We start from the raw sequence: 9,530 nt of genomic DNA, 5'->3' as shown, positions 1-9,530 counted from the left end.
TCATGCGCTGCCTCCGAGGCTGCCATGTACTCTGCTTCACATGTAGATCCCGCCACGACGCTCTGCTTGCAGCTGCACTAGCTTACTGCTCCACCATTCAACATATACACATATCCGGTTTGTGACTTAGAGTCATCCAGATCTGTGTCGAAGCTAGCGTCGATGTAACCCTTCACAACGAGCTCTTCGTCACCTCCATAAACGAGAAACATGTCCTTCGTCCTTTTCAGGTACTTTAGGATATTCTTGACCGCTGTCCAGTGTTCCTTGCCGGGATTACTTTGGTACCTTCCTACCAAACTTACGGCAAGGTTTACATCAGGTCTGGTACACAGCATGGCATACATAATAGATCCTATGGCCGGGGCATAGGGGATGACGCTAATCTCTTCTTTATCTTTTGCCGTGGTCGGGCATTGAGCCGAGCTCAATCTCACACCTTGCAATACAGGCAAGAACCCCTTCTTGGACTGATCCATTTTGAACTTCTTCAAAATCTTATCAAGGTATGTGCTTTGTGAAAGACCTATGAGGCGTCTCGATCTATCTCTATAGATCTTGATGCCTAATATATAAGCAGCTTCTCCAAGGTCCTTCATTGAAAAACACTTATTCAAGTAGGCCTTAATGCTGTCTAAGAATTCTATATCATTTCCCATCAAGAGTATGTCATCTACATATAATATGAGAAATGCTACAGAGCTCCCACTCACTTTCTTGTAAATGCAGGCTTCTCCGTAAGTCTGCATAAACCCAAACGCTTTGATCATCTCATCAAAGCGAATGTTCCAACTCCGAGATGCTTGCACCAGCCCATAAATGGATCGTTGGAGCTTGCATATTTTGTTAGCATTCTTAGGATCGACAAAACCCTCCGGCTGCATCATATACAGTTCTTCCTTAAGATGCCCATTAAGGAATGCCGTTTTGACGTCCATCTGCCATATCTCATAATCATAGTATGCGGCAATTGCTAACATGATTCGGACGGACTTAAGCTTCGCTACGGGAGAGAAAGTCTCATCGTAGTCAATCCCTTGAACTTGCCGATAACCCTTAGCGACAAGTCGAGCTTTATAGATGGTGACATTACCATCCGCGTCCGTCTTCTTCTTAAAGATCCATTTGTTTTCTATCGCTCGCCGATCATCGCGCGAGTCAGTCAAAGTCCATACTTTGTTTTCATACATGGATTCTATCTCGGATTTCATGGCTTCTAGCCATTTGTTGGAATCTGGGCCCGCCATCGCTTCTTCATAGTTTGAAGGTTCACCGTTGTCTAACAACATGATTTCCAGGACAGGGTTGCCGTACCACTCTGGTGCGGAACGTGCCCTTGTGGACCTACGAAGTTCAGTAGCAACTTGATCGAAAGTACCTTGATCATCATCATTATTTTCCTCTTCAGTTGGTGTAGGCATCACAGGAACATTTTCCTGAGCTGCACTACTTTCCCGTTCAAGAGGTAGTACTTCATCGAGTTCTACTTTCCTCCCACTTACTTCTTTCGAGAGAAACTCTTTTTCCAGAAAGGATCCGTTCTTGGCAACAAAGATCTTGCCCTCGGATCTTAAGTAGAAGGTATACCCAATGGTTTCTTTAGGGTATCCTATGAAGACGCATTTTTCCGACTTGGGTTCGAGCTTTTCAGGTTGAAGTTTCTTGACATAAGCATCGCATCCCCAAACTTTTAGAAACGACAGCTTAGGTTTCTTCCCAAACCATAATTCATACGGTGTCGTCTCAACGGATTTAGACGGTGCCCTATTTAAAGTGAATGTAGCTGTCTCTAGAGCGTATCCCCAAAATGATAGCGGTAAATCGGTAAGAGACATCATAGATTGCACCATATCCAATAGAGTGCGATTATGACGTTCGGACACACCGTTTCGCTGAGGTGTTCCAGGCGGCGTGAGTTGTGAAACGATTCCACATTTTCTTAAGTGTGTACCAAATTCGTGACTTAAATATTCTCCTCCACGATCCGATCGCAAGAATTTTAACTTTCGGTCACGTTGATTCTCTACCTCATTCTGAAATTCCTTGAACTTTTCAAAATTCTCAGACTTGTGTTTCATTAAGTAGACATACCCATATCTACTCAAGTCATCAGTGAGAGTGAGAACATAACGATATCCTCCGCGAGCCTCAACACTCATTGGACCGCACACATCGGTATGTATGATTTTCCAACAAGTTGGTCGCTCGCTCCATTGTTCCGGAGAACGGAGTCTTGGTCATCTTGCCCATAAGGCATGGTACGCATGTGTCAAATGATTCATAATTGAGAGACTCCAAAAGTCCATTAGCATGGAGCTTCTTCATGCGCTTGACACCAATGTGACCAAGGCGGCAGTGCCACAAGTATGTGGGACTATCGTTATCAACTTTACATCTTTTGGTATTCACGCTATGAATATGTGTAACATTACGCTCGAGATTCATTAAGAATAAACCATTGACCATCGGGGCATGACCATAAAACATATCTCTCATATAAATAGAACAACCATTATTCTCGGATTTAAATGAGTAGCCATCTCGTATCAAACAAGATCCAGATACAATGTTCATGCTCAAACTTGGCACCAAATAACAATTGTTAAGGTTCAAAACTAATCTCGTAGGTAAATGTAGAGGTAGCGTGCCGACGGCGATCACATCGACCCTGGAACCATTCCCGACGCGCATCGTCGGCTCGTCCTTCACCAGTTTCCGCTTATTCCGCAGCTCCTGCTGTGAGTTACAAATATGAGCAACGGCACCGGTATCAAATACCCAGGAGTTACTACGAGTACTGGTAAGGTACACATCAATTACGTGTATATCAAATATACCTTTGGTGTTGCCGACCTTCTTATCCACTAAGTATTTGGGGCAGTTCCGCTTCCAGTGACCCTTCCCCTAGCAATAAAAGCACTCAGTCTCAGGCTTGGGTCCATTCTTTGACTTCTTCCCGGCAACTGGCTTACCGGGTGCGACAACATCTTTGCCGTCCTTCTTGAAGTTCTTCTTACCCTTGCCCTTCTTGAACTTAGTGGTCTTATTGACCATCAACACTTGATGTTCTTTCTTGATTTCAACCTCTGCTGACTTCAGCATTGAAAATACTTCAGGAATGGTCTTCACCATCCCCTGCATATTGTAGTTCAGCACAAAGCTCTTGTAGCTTGGTGGGAGCGACTGAAGGATTCTGTCAATGATCGCCTCATCCGGGAGGTTAATGTCTAGCTGGGACAGACGGTTGTGCAACCCAGACATTTTGAGTATGTGCTCACTGACAGAACTATTTTCCTCCATCTTACAACTATAGAACTTGTCGGAGACTTCATATCTCTCGACCCGGGCATGAGCTTGGAAAACTAGTTTCAGCTCCTCGAACATCTCATATGCTCCGTGTTGCTCAAAACGCTTTTGGATCCCCGGTTCTAAGCTGTAAAGCATGCCGCACTGAACGAGGGAGTAATCATCAGCACGAGACTGCCAAGCATTCATAATGTCTTGGTTCTCTGGGTCGGGAGCGTCACCTAGCGGTCCTTCTAGGACATATTGTTTCCTGGCAGCTATGAGGATGATCCTCAGGTTCCGGACCCAGTCCGTATAGTTGCTGCCATCATCTTTCACCTTGGTTTTCTATAGGAACGCGTTGAAATTCATGTTGACATGAGCATTGGCCATTTGATCTACAAGACATATTTTGCAAAGGTTTTAGACTAAGTTCATGATAATTAAGTTCATCTAATCAAATTAATATAATGAACTCCCACTCAGATTAGACATCCCTCTAGTCATCTAAGTGTTACACGATCCGAGTCGACTAGGCCGTGTCCGATCATCACGTGAGACGGACTAGTCATCGTCGGTGAACATTCTCATGTTGATCATATCTTCCATACGACTCGTGTTCGACCTTTCGGTCTCCGTGTTCCGAGGCCATGTCTGTACATGCTAGGCTCGTCAAGTTAACCCTAAGTGTTTTGCATGTGTAAAACTGTCTTACACCTGTTGTATGTGAACGCAAGGATCTATCACACCCGATCATCACGTGGTGCTTCGAAACGACGAACTTTAGCAATGGTGCACAGTTAGGGGGGAACACTTCTTGAAATTTTTGTAAGGGATCATCTTATTTACTATCGTCGTTCTAAGTAAACAAGATGCATAAACATAATAAACATCACATGCAATTATATTATAGTGACATGATATGGCCAATATCATATAGCTCCTTCGTTCTCCATCTTCGGGGCTCCATGATCATCTTCGTCACCGGCATGACACCATGATCTCCATCATCATGATCTCCATCATCGTGTCTTCATGAAGTTGTCACGCCAACGACTACTTCTACTTATATGGCTAACGCGTTTAGCAACAAAGTAAAGTAATTTACATGGCGTTCTTCAATGACACACAGGTCATACAAAAATAAAGACAACTCCTATGGCTCCTGCCGGTTGTCATACTCATCGACATGCAAGTCGTGATTCCTATTACAAGAACATGATCTCATACATCACAATATATCATTCATCATTCATCACAACTTCTGGCCATATCACATCACAAGATAATTGCTGCAAAAACAAGTTAGACGTCCTCTAATTGTTGTTGCATCTTTTACGTGGCTGCAATTGGGTTCTAGCAAGAACGTTTTCTTACCTACGAATAACCACAACGTGATCTTGTCAACTTCTATTTACCCTTCATAAGGACCCTTTTCATCGAAACCGCTTCAACTAAAGTGGGAGAGACAGACACCCGCCAGCCACCTTATGCAACTAGTGCATGTTAGTCAGTGGAACCGGTCTCACGTAAGCGTACGTGTAAGGTTGGTCCGGGCCGCTTCATCCCGCAATACCGCTGAGGCAAGATAAGACTAGTAGCAGCAAGCAAGTTGACAAGATCTACGCCCACAACAAAATTGTGTTCTACTCGTGCAATAGAGAACTACGCATAGACCTAGCTCATGATGCCACTGTTGGGGAACATTCGGTATACTGCATACTCATATTCATACAACCCTAGCGTCACCGAACCTTAAGTGTGTAGACCCTATGGGTTCGGGAGTCACGTAGACATGACCGAGACGGCTCTCGGGCAATAACCAACAGCGGGATCTGGATACCCATGTTGGCTCCCACATGCTCCTCGATGATCTCATCGGATGAACCATGATGTCGAGGATTCGAACAACCCCGTATACAATTCCCTTTGTCAAGCGGTACGTTACAAGCCCGAGACTCGATCGTCGGTATCCCAATACCTCGTTCAGTCTCGTTACCGGCAAGTCACTTTACTCGTACCGTAATGCATGATCCCATGACCAAACACTTGGTCACTTTGAGCTCATTATGATGATGCATTACCGAGTGGGCCCAGAGATACCTCTCCGTCATACGAAGTGACAAATCCCAGTCTCGATCCGTGTCAACCCAACAGACACTTTCAGAGATACCTGTAGTGCACCTTTATAGTCAGCAGTTACGTTGTGACGTTTGGTACACCCAAAGCACTCCTACGGTATCCGGGAGTTACACGATCTCATGGTCTAAGGAAGAGATACTTAACATTGAAAAAGCTCCAGCAAAACGACCTACACGATCTTGTGCTATGCTTAGGATTGGGTCTTGTCCATCACATCATTCTCCTAATGATGTGATCGCGTTGTCAATGACATCTAATGTCCATAGTCAGGAAACCATGACTATCTGTTGACCATCGAGCTAGTCAACTAGAGGCTCACTAGGGACATGTTATGGTCTATGTATTCACACCTGTATTACGATTTCCAGATAATACAATTATAGCATGAATAAAAGACAATTATCATGAACAAGGAAATATAATAATAATGCTTTTTATTATTGCCTCTAGGGCATATTTCCAACAATCTGAACATTGACCATACTTCTGGTACCCCAAAAATTCTACCAAAATTAGGAAACATAAACAATTTGTACAGAAAGACAGTTCAAAAAGAATCAGAACCGTTTGACGACCCAGTTAAAAATGTAAAATCGTGCACTACAGCCAAAGTTTCTGTCCTGCACCGTACAAACCAACAAGCATTGTAAACATCATAAAGGCAAACCTTGGCACATTATTTTTATAATACAATGGAATTGTACAAGGGGATAATTATTTTTGTTGAAAAGTTTATGTAATCAAGATTCACAAAGTTTCCATGAGCATGAACAAAGTTCAAGGCTAGCTCCCACTTCAACAATGCTTGTCTTTCTCACTTTCACTTTCCTTTTTGAAAAGTTTTGGGTTCCCCTCTTTATTTATTTTTATTTTTAAACTATACGAAAGCACTCAACAGAAATAAATGACTCTCTAAAACTTCCGGGTTGTCTCCCTGGCAGCGCTTTCTTTAAAGCCATTAAGCTAGGCATATAGTGCTCAAGTAATGGATCCACCCATATCCCAAGGTATATCAAAGCCAATTTTAATTAACAATGATTTGTGATTTAGTAGTGAGCACAAAGTAACATATATCATACAAAAACAAAGTCTAACCCTCTTTCTATGCATTGGCATGTCATAAAAGAACAATTCATGCACACCAAGTAAAGGCCAATGCAGTTTCTTGCAATTTTATCATATTGGAAACATAGAGAGGTGGAGATATAGTTCCTCTCTCATAATAATTGCAAGTAGGAGCAGCAAGCACATTCATATTATATCTATCAAAATCATCATGTGTAACGGTAAAAGGCAACCCATCAATATAATCCTTAATAAGCACAAACTTCTCCGATATAGTGTAGTCGGGAGAATTCAAAACGATAATAGGACTATCATGCGTGGGTGCAATAGCAACAATTTCATGTTTAACATAAGGAACTATAGCAAGTTCATCTCCATAAGCATAATTCATATTGGCATCTTGGCCACAAGCATCAATAAAAAGGGACATTTCAAGAGAATCAACGGGATCATAACAATCATCATAGCAATCATCATAGCAATCATGCTTCGGTAAGCACGAAGGGGAATTAAACAATGTATGAGTTGAAGAGTTACTCTCATTAGAAGGTGGGCACGGGTAGCTAATCCGCTCTTCCTCCTTTTGTTCTTCGCTCTCCTCATCATCTTTTTCATCCAATGAGCTCACAGTTTCATCAATTTCTTCTTCCATAGACTCCTGCAAAATATTAGTCTCTTCTTGGACAGCGGAGAAGTCCTCAATATATAGTTTAACATAGGCATTATAAGCATAATTATCATAACAATATTCAAGTATGGAAAAAATTTCAGATTTTTAGAGAGTAGCATCATACTTTTCAATCAAAGAAGCAATTTCATAAGCACCCTTAAAAGCAACAAATTCTACAATTTTTTGAACATCATAGTAGTTATAAACACCCTTAGCATACGAAGATATGATTCCATTATCAATAAACTCACATTGGTCGGGAAGGTGTTTCTTAGGGTTTTTAGAACAACAAGTAACATCATATATTTCACATAAAGTCCAAGCATAGCATTGCAAACGATGAATTTGATGCAGTAAAAGTTTCCCTTTTTTAGATATACGGTGTCGCACATAACAAGCATGCTCATCTAAAGATTTGCCCTCAACTAAGCTAGTTGGGGTTTCAGCACGAGCACAAAGGGATCGAAGATGATCCAAGTAAAAAGCTTCGGGAGTGTGATATATTTTGAGTGGTTCTTCAACCATTGGTGTAGTAGGTACAACAATTTTTTTTGGTATTTTGTGTTTCCTACCCATAACTAAAGATAGAAAACAACTAATAACAGCAAATAAAAATTACTTAGTGATAAAGCAAACAAGCACACACGAGATATTCACCCCACGCTATGACTCCCCGGCAACGGCGCCAGAAAAAGTTCTTGATAACCCACAAGTGTAGGGGATAATTGTAGCCTCTTCCGATAAGTAAGAGTGTCGAACCCAACGAGGAGCTAAAGGTAGAACAAATATTTTCTCAAGTCCTATCTTCGACTGATACGACTCTACGCACGCTTAGTGTTTGCTTTACCTAGAACAAGTATGAAACTAGAAGTACTTTGTAGGTGTTGTTGGATAGGTTTGCAAGATAATAAAGAACACGTAAATATAAACTAGGGGCTGTTTATATAAAGAATCAATAAAGTAAATATGGCGAGTGTGGAAAAGTGGTGGTAGGAGTTGTGAAATTGTCCCTAAGCAATTGACTACGTTACTAGACTGGTAATCACTACTGCAATTCTATTTGAGGGAGAGGCATAAGCTAACATACTTTCTCTTCTTGGATCATATGCACTTATGATTGGAACTCTAGCAAGCATCCGCAACTACTAAAGATCATTAAGGTAAAACACAACCATAGCATTAAAGTATCAAGTCCCCTTTATCCCATACGCAAACAACCTACTTACTCGGGTCTGTGCTTCTGTCACTCACGCCACCCACCATAAGAAAATCATGAACATATTGCAAAAGCCCACAACAGGGATCCCTCACGCTTGCGCGACATGGAGATCACCATAGGACAGCGCCAATAATAAAACATGCAACTCAAACAAATCATAGCAATTCATCAATCACCAATAGGACAAGGAAAATCTACTCAGACATCATAGGATGGCAACACATCATTGGATAATAATATGAAGCATAAAGCACCATGTTCAAGTATAGGGTACAGTGGGTTGCGGGAGAGTGGACCGCTGAATATAGAAGGGGGAAGGTGATGGAGATGTTGGTGAAGATGGCGGGGGTGTTGGTGTAGATCGCGGTGATGATGATGGCCCCCGGTGGCGTTCCGGCGCCACCGAAAGCAAGGGGAGAGAGAGCCCCCCTTCTTCTTCTTCCTTGACCTCCTCCCTAGATGGGAAAAGGGTTTCCCATCTGGTCCTTGGCTCCCATGGCGTGGGAGGGGTGAGAGCCCCTCCGAGATTGGATCTATCTCTCTATTTCTGTGTTCTGGGATTCTGCCCTGGCACCGTTTCTTTTATATCCGGAGATCTGTAACTCCGATTGGATTGAAACCTTCGCCCAGATCTTTTTCCAAAAATTAGCTTTCTTGCGGCCAAAGAAGGGCGTCAACCGCCTTACGAGTGGCCCAGGAGGGTGGGGGCATGCCCACTTGGAGTGGGCGTGGGCCCCTATCTCGTGGCCACCTCGGGCACCGTCTCGCGTTGATTTTACTTCCGAAAAATCACAAATATTCCAAAATAATTCTCCGGCCGTTTTTATCCCGTTTGGACTCTGTTTGATATGGGGTTTCTGCGAAACATAAAACATGCAACAAACAGGAACTGACACTGGGCACTGGATCAGTATGTTAGTCCCAAAAATAATATAAAACATTGCCAAAAGTATATGAAAGTTGAATAATATTGGCATGGAACAATCAAAAATTATAGATACGACGGAGATGTATCAGGAAGGCACATGCCTCGGTTCCAACGACGATGCAGAAGAGGCAGGGGAGGTCGATGCGTTCGTGCGCGGCTGCTAGAGCTCCACGAGCAGAGAAGAAGCCGGCGGTGGCTGGGGTGAGGGTCGACAGCGCGAG

Source organism: Triticum dicoccoides, chromosome 4B, assembly GCF_002162155.2.
Source record: "Triticum dicoccoides isolate Atlit2015 ecotype Zavitan chromosome 4B, WEW_v2.0, whole genome shotgun sequence".
In the NCBI taxonomy this organism is placed as follows: Eukaryota; Viridiplantae; Streptophyta; class Magnoliopsida; order Poales; family Poaceae; genus Triticum; species Triticum dicoccoides.
The sequence above is the reverse complement of the archived record's forward strand: the minus strand, read 5'-3'. Positions refer to the sequence as shown.